At 40.3% G+C, this 13,852-nt stretch overlaps 1 protein-coding gene across 5 annotated transcripts in view; it reads right to left on the bottom strand.

The window, feature by feature from the left end:
- SETBP1 (SET binding protein 1) overlaps nucleotides 1–13,852 on the bottom strand; it is a 378,635-nt gene that overhangs the window by 138,116 nt on the left and 226,667 nt on the right. The gene's annotated exons all lie outside the window — the stretch shown is intronic.

Below are 13,852 nucleotides of genomic sequence, written 5' to 3'. Positions count from 1 at the left end.
GGAAGACAGAAACATTTACGGGTGGCAGGCAAAAGATTGTTCTCTATGGGAAAATTCCAAGGAAGCTTTCGGCAGGCAGCATTCTTTGTCTCACAAACTCCAGCCAGCCTGAACATCGGAAATCAGAAAAGAAGCAGATGTTTGTTTGCACTGAGAGTAGCATCAATAAGAAGAATGACTTGGAAAGAAAAAGAGAGCAGTTAAAACTCTTTTTGAGACCGTCTCACTCTGTCACTCAGGCTGGAGTACAAAGGAATGACCTCAGCTCACTGCAACCTCCTCCTTCCAGGTTCAAGCGATTCTCATGCCTCAGCCTCCTGAGTAGCTGGGACACAGGTTCATGCCATCATGCCCGGCTAATTTTTGTATTTTTAGTAGAGTTGGGGTTTCACCATGTTAACCAGGCTGGTCTCAAACTTCTGACCTCAAGTGATCCGCCTGCCTTGGCCTCGCAAAGTGCTGGGACTACAGGCGTGACCCACCATGCCTGGCCAAGAGAAAACTTTTGGAAGTTTCCATTTGGAAGAGTTTAGTCTTAAATTTGGAGTTTAACTGATACCCACTAGTGTGTGATATGGAACAAACATCTAGTCTCTTTGCCCCTTGCCCGGTTTCTTCATCTGTAAAATGAGGATCATATTGTAACAGCCATCTCATGGGGACAGAATAAGATTAAATAAGTGCAATGCTTTGCCTAGGGCACGCAGTAAGTTGTAGCAGGTGCCTGTGCTTGACTCTTCCCAACCGTCTCTTTTCACTGCTTTAACTACATTCTGTTCAAGTCAAGCCCTGCTCTGGTTCCGCCTGGAGCCTTCTCTGAATTCTTGATTGTTCAGCCATCTCCCATCGTGTGCATCGGACACTGATTACTATTAACAGTCAATACTGCACATTTGAGTCCTTAGTTATTAGCTATTATTTTTATGTGTTTTTATCTTTTTTCTTTGAATCAGTGCTCTGAGCTCCTTGAAGGCTGAGATCATATTTGCTCTTATATTCCCATGGCATTTAGCATAGGGCTGCACACATTGTTAAGTGCCTTGTGCATACTTATTAATTGACTCATTGATTAGTTGAATGGCTTGTATCCTCTATTTGCTGCTAACATCCTATAGTCTGGAAGAAAATTTTCATAATTCTTCCCTGAGACACCAAATAAAACTGCATACTTCCTTGGGGGATTGGTCCTTAATGACATTTCTGAAGTCAGAAGAACTGCTTGGAGAGCTGGCATCCTGGAGCATAATGAAGTGAGGGGGAAATGCAGTGGGAAAAGGTTCCCCCGTGCTTCCTCCCAAGGATGCCCTATTATATCAAGGATCTTTAATCACCAAGTTGGGCATGCAGTGGGCAAGATTTCTTCATCATGGATTTCCACAGTTATATTCAAATCAATATAAACCACATATTTACGATGCAGTAACAATATCAGTTACAACCTGAACGATTAACTTAGTAAATTTTAGTATTTTTAAAATAGACTCTTCTGCTTGTCTATGATCTGTGAAAGTATTAAAATAAGTGTTGATTTAAAAAGCCAGAGCTTATTCCAGCAGCCAGCTGCAGAAGCAATTTTCGTCAGGACGTTTGCTTGGGTGGAGTCCTGGGGTTGATAGAGCTTTGGGAAAGCTGGCTGCCAACAGCACTGTTTTGGGAATTGTAGTCCTGGGTTCAAGTCCAATTTCTATTCCTCTAGTACTTCGCCTATAACATGAGGGGGTTGAATTTTTAGGCTCCTTCCAGATATTAACCTTCTAAAAATCTCACCTCAGCCCAATGGCTGTGCAACCAGTGGTATCCATCCTCACCTCTTCCTAACACTTCCCACCACCATTTGATTACATAGACTATGGCATGAACAGTCTCTCCTTCTATTAGAATCTAAAAGGTGACAGTCACTCAAAAAGTGAATAGAATGCCCAATCCATTCATTTACTTCCAGTCTTTACGTATCACACAGAGAAACTGTGACTTTGATCCTGACCAGTGAAAACAACCAAACAAGACGGAAAATAAAACTTCAATCCTTGACGTTGACATGGCAAAGCAAAATACAACGCGTGATTTCTCCAATAGCTCAAGTATGCTCTCTGTTGCCTAAGAGTAGAGTATTTCCTAGAGGGTAGGGAATAGCCTCATTAGAGTCAAGTCCTGTCTTAGGCCAGTGTGTTCATAATCAATAGCTAATGGTGATCCCCATGTTTCTGAATGACATATATTCCCATCACAGGTAACTCACAACACTGCAATTTACTTTGAGTTGACATCTGTGCAAAGCGTGTACAAATTGCAAAAGGAAAACACATATAAAGAATATGGAAGAAAGGCATGTCTGGGAGTAGAGATGATGAGAATGTCTTCTGTAGTTCCAGACAGTCTACACTGAGTCTAACTGTGGACACTGAAAGGCCAGGTCTGAGACTCAGCCTGAGCCTTGCATTACTTTTTTTTGGTTCACCAGAATGACAGTCACGTTCTGTATTGCAAAAGGCTGAGAAAGGAATGGAGGGATAGTGAAAACAAAAAATAAACCAATGAACCACGCCGTTTCAGTAACTAAAAATGGAATGCACCCAGCCATGTTATGGCATCACCCTGATCTTTCCAAAGTTGGCTGTAGTCACTGTGGGCCATTCAAAGATACCTGAGAGACCACATTGAAAAGTCAACATACATATAGCTCTGAGCTGCCCAAGGCAGAGATGAACTCTCTTCTCACTACTCCACCAACACAGGGAGGCTCCACTTTGGACAAGTAATGGTAGCCAGTGTGAGAGCCTGACTAAAGTGCAGGGAAATCACTTTGCTTACCACTCTAGCCCATTCCAAGAACATCTCCTTATGATTTCCAGCTCTTCCTGCCCTGTATGTTCAAGCTGTACTCAGCTTTAAGTCCTGACCCACCTCTAGTCTCTGTCTTCTGGGAAGCTGGCCCTGCACGCTCTATGCACGTCTCTGCTTTCCCACTGCACCCATAGTCTGAACCAGAGAGTTTACACTTGAATATAACCAAGAGAGGTAGCCAGGAGGGCAGAAGCATGGATCTAAATACGGCAGAAGGGCAGGCAGGAGAAGGCTCAGTCCCTGGTGATGTAATGAAGCTGACTCACCAGTCCTGACATTCTTACCCCTAGACTTCCATAATTAAAAGAAAACTCAATTTCTGTCTCGCATGAGACTTGTTCTGTGGGCATATGGGAAGCTGAACTTGGTGTTCATTGATGTAGAAGCCCATCAATGTGCGTTTATGAAGGAAACCTCCCCTACTGACCTGCTGGATCAGGAAAGGCAGATCTTAGAGCCAAGTCAAAATGGGCTTAGAAAAATGGGTTTCTCAAAGAATATATTCTTCCTCTTTTAAACACTCAGCTTCCTAGCTCCAGAACTTGTGGTTCCTCTGGGATAAAAGCCAAAGCCAGAGGGAGGGAACTTCTTGTTTTGTGGTTGCTGACACTGAAGAGAAGTGCCAGGGCCAGACCTCAAGAGCCCTGGGATGACACAGGCACCACCTGTCCTCACTGCATCCTTGGTTATTCTTGACAGACAAGGCCAGTAACCAGGAGAGAGAAGAAAGAAGGGAGGAAGAGAGCAGAAAAGAGAGTGGCTGACAGCCTGTGTACATGATAGTGCACAGATGAGGGGTAAACATTCTCTGCATGTAGAAAAGGTACTGTAAAGAAACATTTCCTTAAAATATGTAGACAGGTGTGCTCAGTGAACATCAAGAAATAAAGTGGGCTTTGAGAAGGAAGGCAATCAGTAGCATTTATTTCACAACATATATGCTCCTCTACAGACTCAACTTAATTAAATTTCATCATTCCTTAGATGCTATTGCTACAAGTTATAAGAGAATCAAGTAAAATTCAGCACTCCCAAAACAAACATCAATTGAGCTATCATTATATGCCTTGAACATGGTCTTTCTCCTTGAAAATCTTCACATATAGTCGAGTCAAAAACCAACGTTTATCAGACAATAAACATATAATCTAGAAAAAGGCTCTCATGAGTAAACCTGAGCTATACTTAAAAGGGAAGCTCAATGCCACTTCCTTCAGAAACAGCTTCCATCTTCTCACTCCTGCTGGAGGTGCTCAATTCTCCTCCAAAACCCCTAGCATTTTCTTTGTATCTGTTATATATTAATTCTCACCTATTGCCGTGAAGTTTGTGCCTGTGTGTGTATGTGTATGCAGGAGCACACACATTTGCACCTTCTCTCTTCCACTATTGTGGAAGTTCCTTGATGATAAATATGAAGGCTGCACATTTGTGGCTCTTCCAAATGTCTGCCCCTGTCCATGGCATGTAGTCAAGCACTGGTAAATATGGGTTGAATGTCTATTAGGGAATAGGTATGGGGTGCTGGACAGCATAGAGCAGGCCCTTTCTGATGAATAATTTCAGTGGAGAGCTCAGAGTGCTCCATGGGTGAGGTTTGGCAGGTCTAGAACTGTAGTAGAATTTAAGCAGGCGAAGCAGAGTGAGGAGAACATTATCACCTAATGGTGAGAAACCCAGAGGGTGGCATCTTTTCTATAACTTGGATAAAATGCTGTTTAACTGGAGGCAGGAGGTTGTAGGCAGCAGAATCATAGCATCAGGATTTTGGCTTTCTGGGTTCTAACGTGAACTCTGTTGAGTGACTTTGGAGGTCGTTTCAGTTCCTTTTATTGTAGAATATCATTTGCAGGATAAAGAACCAGAGTCATGGATTTCTAAGGACCTTTTCAACTCTAGGTTGCTCCAAACATAATTGCTGTTTTTGAAATTAAAAGTAATGCCAAACCCTGCAATTACATTTTTAATATAACGTAATTGTTATATTAATTATATTATATCAAACCTAATATAAATTATCTGTCAGTTATATACTCTAAGACAAGTTCCACTTATGGAGCTAGTGGTATCTCAGTAATGAAAGCCTCAAAGAGCTAAAGATACACCACAGAAAATGAGGGTAATTATATTAGAGCAAAATGACTCATCCCAGATACAACATTTTCAGGTAAGGAATCCTCCCCTCCCCCACTCCAAATTCGAGCCAGGTCCAATGGCCCTTTTGTTTTATGGAAATCGTTCCTCATTTTTCCTTTCTTTCCCAAAGAACTTATGTCTGTACATGCATTGTGTTACACAGCCTTGTGTTACACAGCAATAATGCATATACAGACCTAAGGATGATGACAGTCAGAGTGCTATATTGATACCCACAATTTCCCTGGCCTTCACCTTCCATAACTTCAGACAGTGGCAAGTAAGAATAATGTACGGTGGACAGAAAGGGCGTGAGGGGCAGAGGGCAACCAGAGGCTTGTATACTTGAACACAGGGAAGGACCAGGGGCTGATATCCTTGTGGGGAGGCACTAGAAGAGATCTAAAAGTAGAGAAAACCCCACCCGCTATTAACAACATAAAATGAAATCAGGAGTTCTTATGTATGCTTATGAAACAAAGTAAAATAGACAAAACCCCTCTAGTTTTTTAGTGTGACAGGGCAAGAAATTCAGTTTCTTCAGGGAGAAAAAAAAGTTGCTCATAAAGATGGTAAAGACTTACAATAATGGAGACTCAGGATGCTGATCATGGACAGGACACTGGCCTGTATCACTGACATCAAGACATTGCTCATATCTTGGCCTGATCTTGGATAGACATGGGCAGTTTCAACTCAGTTCAACTCACAGAGGGGCAAATAGGTTATTCAGACAACAGCTTCTTTCATCTTCTTGACTCCATCAAAGAGATAAAGGTTTGGGAAAAGCAGGTCAATCCAGGTTTGGTCTCACTGGAGCTCTGAGGTGAGAAAAATGCTGAAGAACACTTAGCTTTGCCTGGTCATCCCTCTCGTCACCCCTTCCTCAACACTTGAATGAGTCAGTCACTGCTGTCTGTCTCTGAATGACAATCTATTATTACAGAACAGCAGCAATGTGTAGGGTGGTTACATCATGAAGGCCATAGAAGGGAGTCAGCATGTCTTTAGTGAGAACCTCCTGCTCCAGGTAACAACAATCTCAGAGAGGAAGAGGCATGTCTTGGCATTGTCAGTGATGCCAGCAACCCAGAAGGCAGGCAGTTTTCTGCCTTCAGAAACACCCATCCATTGGTTACAGACTCAGGTGCTGATTTCTTAAAAGAATGCAATAGGAATTCATAGACAAGAAACCATAGTGTAATCTACAGGAATTTTGGGAGGCACTTCCTTGAAGAAATGAAATTAGGCCACTGCCCTTAAGAGTCTTAAGTCCTGAGGGCTGTAAGCTAATTCTGTGATTCTCCAAGTACAGCCAAATTGAGAAAATGTCATGTGAGCTAAAGATACAAGAAACAGAAGAAAAGAGGGTTGACGTGGTATAGTATGGTCCCTCTCAGATCAATTTTGGATGTACCCTCCTTTAAACCTTTATAATTTTGACAAAGTATATAACCTGTTTGTGCCTTGGTTTTGTCACCTGTAGAATCAGGATCATAATAACTGTGCTGACTTCATATGCAGGTAACATACAACAATGTTTTACCGTCAATGAATGTGAGCTAAGATAACTATAATCCTGGCATCAGTTACTATAAATAGTTGGGAGAGGAGAAGAGGAGAAAAAGCTGTTGTATGACTGCTTTCTACGTTAGGTGTGGCAGCAGGATACTCCCTCAAAAGTTCAGAGGACAGACTGAATGAGGAAACCTCACAGTCTTGAACTTTGGTCAAGACACTCTTCCTTGTATCTTCATCATTCTGAGTTATATTTGGAGTCAGCCAGGAGAATAAATGATAGCTGAGCAGACACCTACAAACTGGATTACTGGATTCTGGTCCATTCAAATAATGGGGCTTTCCAGCTAGAGGTGGAATAGCAAGCAAGAACACATTTTCTCCTCGGCCTTATCCTCCCGATGCCAACCTCTCAAGACAAACCACTTTCCATCTAATTCTCTACACACTACCAGCAGTCAAGGAGGTTCCCCCTTTCTCCTTACTCGTCCTTCCTTTCAATTACTCCTTCCTTCTCACACTTCTGAGAATAACCACATCCCACCTTAAGGCAGATGAGACCATTTTCCTTTATACATCCAGAATTCTCCAATTCTAATACAGGTACCTGGCAGTAGCACCAACCTAATCCTCGTGCAAACCAGGAGATGTCACAGTTTTTGGTGAGTCCAGAGGCATGATGACGACAATGCTAGGTTTATAAATGTGGCAAAAGCATATTTTTTCTGAAAATAACAATTAAAATTGGTTGAAACTTTATAAAATGAGATAAACAATATAAAATGTGGATTTGAAATTAGTATTCTAAAGATTTAAAGTGGGGTAATATTTGGGGTGCTTCACAACTACTCTATAGGACATGAATTACCAATCTTCTTAAATTTGTGAGAAAATTGGGACTTAACAAATCTTGGGGAGCCTTAACAAATCTTGGAGAAACTTTCTGCAGATATTGACAAGTTGACCCTAAAATTCATATTAAAATTCTTTGCATCCAGAATAGCCAAAAGAATCTTGAAAAAGAACAAAGTTGAAGGACTCACACTTCCCAATTTTAACATTTCTTCAAAGCTACTGCAGTCAAGAGTGTGACACTGGCAAAAGAAAAGGCATATACATCAATTGAACAGAATTGGTTGCCAAAAAATAGACCCTGATATTTATTGCTCATTGACTTTTGACATGGGTGCTAATGTAATATAATTGGGAATAAGTCTTTTCAATAAATTGTGCTAGGAAAACCTGATATACACATGGAAAAGAAGAAGATGGAGAAGAAGAAGAAAGAGAAAGAAGAAAAGGAGGAGGGTCTGGGTACAGTGGCTCATGCCTGTAATCACAGCACGTTGGGAGGCCGAGGTGGGTGGATCATGAAGTCAGGAGTTCAAGACCAGCCTGGCCAAGGTGGTAATACCCCTCTCTACTAAAAATACAAAAATTAACCAGGCATGGTGGTGAGCACCTGTAATCTCAGCTACTTGAGAGGCTGAGGCAGGAGAATTGCTTGGACCCAGGAGGCAGAGGTTGCAGTGAGCCGAGATCCCGCCACTAAATTCCAGCCTGGGCGACAGAGGAAGACTCTGTGTCCAAAAAAAAAAAAAAAAAAAAAAAGAAGAAGAAGAAGAAGAGCTGGAGCCCTGCACACCAAATAAATTCAAAATGGATCATAAACCTAAATGTAAGAGCTAAAGATATCAATTTGTTAGAAGAAAACATGAGTATATTTTTTGACCTTTGGTCAGACAAAGCATTCCCAGATACGACACAAAAGCATGAGGAACAAGAAAAATAGTACATTAAACTTAATAAAAAGTTATGCTTCAAAGGTCACTGGCATGAAAGTGAAAAGGCACCTCACACAATAAAAGGAAAATTTCTCAACTCACATATCTGATAAGGGACTTCTATTCAGAACATACAAGGAAGTCCTATACAACAATAAAAATTTCAACCCAATTGAAAAAAGGGCAAAGATTTGAATAGACATTTCTTTTCTGAAAAAATACACATGGCCAGAAGCACAGGAAAAGATGATCTGTATGATCAACAATTAGGAAAATGCAAATCAAAACCACAACGCAATGCTTAAAAGACAGACCTTCTGGGGTGGTTATAATAAAACAGATGGACAATAGAAAATGTTTGTAGGAACAAAGAGAAATCTGAATCCTCATATATTGCTACTGAGAATATACAATGGTGTAACTGCTTTGGAAAACAGTTTGGAAGTTCTTTCAAAAAGTTAAGTATAAAATTATCACATGTCCTAAAAATTCTGCTACTAAGTATATACCCAAGAGAACTGAAAACATATGTTCATGCAAAAACTTGTACATAAATGTTCATAGTAGCACTATGTATAATAGCCAAAATGTAGAAACAACCAGAATGTCTATCAGCTATTGAATGGACAAAACAGAAATATCCATATGATAGAATATTATTCAACCAGAAAAAAAAAGTACCAATATACCCTACAGCATGGTTTAACCTTGAAAATATTATGCTAAGTGAAAGAAGCCAGAAACAAGAGGCCACCTACCGTTCAATTACATCTAGAAAAGGCAAATGTAATGGAACAGAAAGTAAGTTAGCAGTTGTCAAGAATTATAGAAAGAAAATTAGGGATAACTGCTAATTGATAGAGGATTTATTCTGTGGAGTGATGAAAATAATCTGGAATTAGAGAGTAATATTGATTGCACAAATCTGCAAATATACTAAAAATCACTATTTTGTACTTTTTAAAAAGATAAATATTATGGCATATAGTCATACCTTTCAAAACCTGTTAGTAAAAACAAGAGTTTACTTAAACTAGTTGAATCTTCTTCCTGAGTTCATTTATATCCCCACCTTTGATTTCTTCTCTTGTGTTTTCTTTCTTTCTCCTCCCTTGTTGAGTTTTGTCTCTTTTAAGCCATTTAATATTCCTTCCAGAACAAGGGAGGTCTATAAACAAATAAACACATAAAATTAATCTAGCTAAATTGTAGTTCCTGACTCAATTTAGGAGAGTTCTTATTACTGAATAGTGAATGTTTTTCTTCTTAAAAGAGAGGACATTTCTTTCTGTGCCCTGTCAGTTTCTCTCCTGACGGAAGTAAGCTATGAGTGGTGGTTTGTCTAAAATTTTATCCTTGCTGGATATTTTCTCCCTTTTTTTTTTTTTTTTTTTGAGATGGAGTTTCGCTCTTGTTACCCAGGCTGGAGTGCAATGGCACAATCTCGGCTCACTGCAACCTCCGCCTCCTGGGTTCAGGCAATTCTCCTGCCTCAGCCTCCTGAGTAGCTGGGATTACAGGCATGCGCCACTGTGCCCAGCTAATTTTTTGTATTTTTAGTGGAGACGGGGTTTCACCATGTTGACCAGGATGGTCTCCATCTCTCGTGATCCACCCGCCTCGGCCTCCCAAAGTGCTGGGATTACAGGCTTGAACCACCGCGCCCGGCCTATTTTCTCCCTTTGATTCTCACTTGAACTAGCTACACCAAAAGGCACGAAGAACACACAAAACACTATCAACAAACAGAGAAGGTACTAGTTACTTTAGTGGCTGCTAGGACCACTGTCAGAAGAGAAAAAGGGCAGCCCCTACTGATTTTCCTGGACCTTTCTCTGGAGTTGTCTACTATGCTACAGTTCTGGTGTTTCAGACCCCTCTTAGTCACTTAAGCTCCAAGAATCACACCACCTTCCAGACTTAGCTGAAAATGCAAAGATGACCAGTGTTCCCTAGAGTCTTTACTTTGGACTAGTGACCCTATCCACATAAAGGTTGGCTATCTGTAAAATAAGACTGAGGAGTTTTATCATGAAGCGACTGACCTTTCTAATCAGCAGAACTGCTGCTGGGCCATGGGAAATGAAAGGGTAGCCAATAGGTGATTCTGACCGTTGGCTGTGAGTACACCTATGGTAAGGGATGAGTGGCTAAAAGGCTGTGGAGGTAAAATCCTGAGCCAAAGCTCCTGGTAGCACCAAAAGTTCCTGGCAAGGAGGCAAGGGGCTGGAAAGGGTTTTCCAAAGGTGGCTTCCTCCAATTATGAAGACACAACTCCTCTGACAGTTCTCCCGGTCAATTAATTTTTGTGCAATGCCTGTTGATATTAGCTTTGATGCTGACACCTGCTGTGACACAGTCACTTCTGAAAAGTTTGCTCTGGAATGAGGAATCCTTGATTCAGAGTTGGAAGGGACCTCAGCTTAGAGGACACTGAATACTGTGAATGTCGTGGCTTGTTCCAACATCCTCGTTTCAGTCATGGCCATGGCATTCCTGGCACGTTCAGCCACTTCTTCTGTGCCTTTAGTATCAGAACACTTTTGTTTCTCAGGAAACTGTCTTAGCACCCATAACTGAAATTTGGGTATTAGTAATTAATTTACTAATTAATTTTATCCAGACACAGTTACTGAATAAGAAGTGTTAGACATGGTGCTAGGAGCTATGGATAGAGCAAATAACATACATATTCCCCATCCTTCTAAATTCTACTGGAGTCATCATTCAGGCTTCTGTAACCCTCCAGAAAGAGTCAGCTTCATCTTCTAAAAGGCTTTTAGCAATCACTGTATATTCCCATATCTTTTTTTGCCCAGGACAAACATCTCCAATTCTAGTCATTCTTTCTCCCTGAACATGCTTCTTGGACTCCTGTGATCTTGATCTGTTCTTCTCTGTTCCAGCTCTGTTTCATTGATGTGGCACCCAGACACCTGCACCAGCTGAGTTGTACCAGTATGTTATCCTAAAGCTACTCACCTCTCTAATTGTGGATTTTATACTTTCATTCATGGTCTACATTTTCCTTTGATCCATTGCATTTTGAGGTCACCTAAAACTTCCTGTCAGAGATTGTCAGTCTTTCATGAAAAATCCATTTGTTTCTTGAATATACCACTAGATTATAATTCTCAACTCCCATTAGTTATATGTGGCTACCAGAGATAGTTTTAGTGGTATGTGAACAGAAGAGACTTGCTTTTTTTCAACAAAGTCCTAAGTCTTTAGAGGAATGAATGTTCTCTTGCATGCTCCCATTTTCCTATTTTGCCAACTTGATCCAAGAAGACAAGACCTAGCAGATGGCAGAACCATGAGATAGGAGCCTGGGTCCCTGCATCACTGCATGGAGAAGTATTGCTTACTAGTCAGAAACATCAGTCCCTAAACTATCACATAGTTGTTAAGTCAGTCTAGCCTACCCTAACTACAGATGACCAGGTCTTTTTAAGACAAGCTGTTATCAAGTCAGATTCGTTACAACCTCTGCTTGTGCAATTAGCTAGTTTCAATATAATTATAGGATTTCTCATTGCTAAGTCTGTGAAAATGAGTTTCCATTTTGCAAGGTTTCTTTTATTTTTATTGGTAATATCAACTTTATTGATATCTTTGACCATGAGAAAAACATTATAAAGAAGACATTTAAATACAGTGCATTATACTTACAAGAGCAGGGGAATTCAAAGCAAAATGAACAGAGGTTACATATGCCCAGGGGGGAAAAAAAAGGAATATGCATCATTCCCAGTCATGGAGCAACAAATAGCTTTGTATTTGTGTTGTGTTTTTTGTGTATGTATCGTCAGAAACCTAGATATCTTATGCATAAACAAAAAATGGTAGTCACAGAGGAGTCATTCATTTCACCCTTATTTTTGAAAAAGAGATAGTGTCACTGATTTTATAGCATGGATTCACACTAAACCTAGTCTCCAAAGTAATTGTATTTCCTGTTTGTAAAATTCAATTCTGTTTAATTCATTCATTTATTCATCCATGTGTCCATTCATTGAGAAAATATGTATGAGTTCCCTGCTGTAGTCTCAGTACCCTAGAAGATTTTATCTAAGATAATAAAAATTAAAAGATATAGCTCCTGGCCTAAAAGACCTTTAATTTAATGTGGAGACAAGCTATATATAAGGAAAAATACATAAACTTTCAAGTATTAAATAACAACATCAGACTATCAAATGAGCAATACAGATATTAAGTGTCAAAGAGTTTCCAGAAAGGAGATGAATAAATCAATTCAGTTTAACCACTCTGGTATTTATTGAGTACCTACTCTGTGAAATTAGATGAAATGGGTCTGATGATTGTTTTGTGATTAATTTCAATAAGCATTTATTTTGTACCTAGTCTGTGCTCTGCCCTGGGCATAAGGATACCTGCAAGAAGCTCACTATAGAGATAAAATAGATTGTGTGATAGGTGTTACAATAGTAATGACAGTGGTGTTTTCCCGGCTCAAAAGCCCTCACTGTTTTACCAAGTCCTTGAGGGCAAGGACTATGCCTTCTATTTCTTTGTTTCTTTCTCTCTCATTATCTATGTCATCCCCACAAAGTCCCCTTGGACTCTCTGTAGATTGTTTTATAAGCTCTCTCACAGGGTAGCTGGGCATTGTTCAAAAGTAGTTTTCTTACTCAGTTGGCTGATAAGTGAAAGGGATCTAAGTTGTCAATAACATCAGATGGTGATCTATTTCTATACCTTTTCCCTGACATCTCAGGGCAAGCAAGGGAAGAAGGGAAGGCAAAATGCTCTGAAACCCTTGTGTGGGCAGCAGGTGTATGCATGTTAGAGAGTAGATGGGGGAAAAAAGCTTTATTTTAAACCTAAAGCCTATTTTTTATGTGGAATAGAATGGAAACAGGTGAGTGTGTTTTGTGTCAGTAATGCTTAACTGATGTGGAGTCAATGTTTACTTTTGTGTGTGTGTGAAAAATGGTGACATGGTTAAGTAAGGGAATTAAGAGGTACTCACTGAAATAGGTAGTAGTAGATGGTCATGATTCTTGCAATCTATCTTTCAAATGGGTCAGCAAAATTGATGAATTTGGCAAATTTCAGCTATATTTGAATCTAGGTAGAGGCTATATGGATGTTCATTGTATTATTCTTTTAAATTTTCTGTATCTTTTTACATTTTCATAGTAAAACAGTTATTAGAAAATGTCTATCTACTGTGTATGATTTGGGGAGGGCCTGATTGAATGCCATTCCCACTCCACCCACCCCTGGCTCCACTTTCTCTTCAGTTGAAGCTTTACTCTTGACGGGGCTCTTGATAGTGAAATATCAGCTGGTACAAGAGAAAGATGAGAAGTTTTAATCTTATTAAAAGGTACAGGCCAGGCGCAGTGGCTCACGCCTGTAATCCCAGCACTTTGGAAGGCCAAGGCAGGCAGATTGCGAGGTCACCAGATCAAGACTATCCTGGCCAACACGGTGAAACCCCGTCTCTACTAAAAATACAAAAAAATTATCTGGGTGTGGTGGCGCACACCTGCAGTCCCAGCTACACAGGAGGCTGAAGCAGGAGAATTGCTTGAACCCAG

The sequence above is a fragment of the Callithrix jacchus genome, chromosome 13 (genome assembly GCF_049354715.1).
Source record: "Callithrix jacchus isolate 240 chromosome 13, calJac240_pri, whole genome shotgun sequence".
NCBI classification, from domain to species: domain Eukaryota; kingdom Metazoa; phylum Chordata; class Mammalia; order Primates; family Cebidae; genus Callithrix; species Callithrix jacchus.
Note: the sequence above shows the minus strand (reverse complement) of the source record. Positions and strands in the feature narration are given on the sequence as shown.